General features: G+C 40.1%; 1 non-coding gene across 1 annotated transcript; it reads right to left on the reverse strand.

Moving 5' to 3' along the window:
* Nucleotides 1–1,152: 1,152 nt before the first annotated feature.
* Nucleotides 1,153–1,259, reverse strand: LOC127133647 (small nucleolar RNA R71). The gene has a single exon (XR_007807599.1). It is a non-coding gene; the product is annotated as a small nucleolar RNA R71 (small nucleolar RNA).
* Between the last annotated feature and the right edge of the window lie 1,052 nt (nt 1,260–2,311).

The following is a 2,311-nucleotide window of genomic DNA, read 5'->3' on the forward strand; positions in this document are numbered from 1 at the left end:
AGCGAAAGCGCTTTGTTTAGTTCATTAGGAGTTTTTAACATTAAGAAGAAAAGAGATTTTAAAACTATTTTCGGACGCGTTTATAAGTTTAGAGTCTGGTTCGTAAGAACCTCTTTTGGTTAAGAAATCCAGGTTATAATACTTTTCAACTTAGTCAAGATACTATATTTCTTAAAAATAGGTTTACTACTCTAACGCAATGCGCGCCTTTTTTATAAGTGACAATAAGAGGGTTTGGTTAGGGAGTACAACTCGGTTCTGAATACGCAAAAGCGACAGTTCCTGTTAAATTAGTTCTTTTCAGAGTAGGAAACATTGTCCATAAGTAGTTCTATTAGCAAGTACTTGGATTATTAATTGATTACGTGAATTATATTCAACCCTGTCTTTATTAATTATATTCTATTTCAATACTTTACTTTTCATTGCACACTACAAAAACACCTATTTTGATTGCCTTTGATAAACACCATAACAACAGATAACGATAGCTTGACACTTGATCTCTGTGGATACGATAATCTTTTATATTACTCTGACGCATTCGTACACTTGCGAAAAACCACGCATCAAGTTTTTGGCGCCGTTTCCGGGGACCAATTTCGTCAAATTTCATTTTCCTGTTGTTATATCATTTAGACTTAGGTTATTTCCCACCGGTCGATGCGAAGAACTCGCAGTACCGGATGTTTAAGCTTAGTATACCCTCTGGCGGAACCTGAACGTTACGCTCGCGCACGTTTATTCTTTCATAGAATTAAGAGAGCTATGGCCGAAGATCAAAACCAAAGACCTCTTAAGGACTTCGCTCAACCATCTAATGAAGAACCTAGTTCTAGTATAGTAAACCCAATAATCCCAGCCAATAATTTTGAACTTAAACCATCCCTGCTGCAACTAGTGCAACAGAGACAATTCGCGGGTCTCGCTACCGAGAACCCTAACCAACATTTAAAAATATTTCTTCAATTAGCAAATACTTTTAAAACCATTGGAGCTTCTCCTAAGGCAATACGTTTAAGATTATTTCCTTTTTCCCTCAGAGATAAAGCCCTATCATGGTTAGATTCCCTTCCACCCAATTCCATTACGACTTGGGATAACCTTAGAAGAGTTTTTCTTGCTAGATATTTTCCCCCGAGTAAGACCGCCGTTCTTCAAAACCATATAACTAGATTTACCCAAAACCAAGGAGAATCGCTGTTCGAAGCTTGGGAGAGATATAAAGAGTTGTTACGAGCATGCCCACATCATGGCTTAGAAAATTGGTTAATCATTCAAACCTTCTATAATGGACTTCATTACAACACAAAGATGACCATCGACGCTGCCGCAGGCGGTGCTCTGATGAACAAACCTTACCCTGAAGCTAGTGCCCTCATTGAAGACATGGCTCAAAACCATCAATTATGGGGAGTCGAACGAGCGACAGTGGAAAAGAAGGAAGCCCAAGGAGGAGTGCATGAACTAAGCTCTATAGACATGATGCAGGCTAAAATGGACGCATTAGCCCTTAAAGTCGAGCATATGTACACGAACCCGAATACTATAGCCGCAGTTTCGTCGGATTGTGAGATATGTGGAACCAAAGGACACCAATCTGCAGAATGCAGTCTATTAAACGAAACCCACTCCGAGCAAGTGAACTACACCCAAGGGAACCCATACTCGAATACCTATAACCCTGGATGGAGGAATCACCCGAACTTCTCCTATAAAAACAATAACCCTATTCAAAATAATGCACCTCCGAGACCTAGTTATCAAGCCCCTATATCAAATCAACCTATGCAACCTGTACCACCGAAGCCGAGCCTTGAGAAAATTATGGAAAATTTTATCACCGCTCAAACCCAACAAAACAAGGAGTTCATGAATCAAAACATTCATGTTAACAAATTGATTACTCAGTTAGGAACCAAGGTTGACCAAATAGTTACTCATACCAAGATGCTTGAAACCCAGATCTCTCAGGTAGCTTTAAACCAAGCCCCTCAGACTACACCTGGAGGACAATTCCCTGGACAACCTCAACAAAATCCGAGAGGACAAGCCAATGCCATTACCCTACGAAGTGGGAACGCTTATGATGAGCCATCAAACCCTAGATTGAGTGAACCCAAAACTTCTAAGGAATGTACCAAACCCCCGGACAAAGTAAAGGAACCAGAGGAATCTGAAAACCAGGATGGTCGAGAGAAAGGAGAAGAACCTAAAGATAAAATTTACGTACCGCCCTCGCCATATAAACCACCTATACCATATCCGCAAAGACTCAAACAAACCCAGATCAATAAACAGTATCAAAAAT

This window comes from Lathyrus oleraceus, chromosome 3, assembly GCF_024323335.1.
Source record: "Lathyrus oleraceus cultivar Zhongwan6 chromosome 3, CAAS_Psat_ZW6_1.0, whole genome shotgun sequence".
Classification (NCBI taxonomy): Eukaryota; Viridiplantae; Streptophyta; class Magnoliopsida; order Fabales; family Fabaceae; genus Lathyrus; species Lathyrus oleraceus.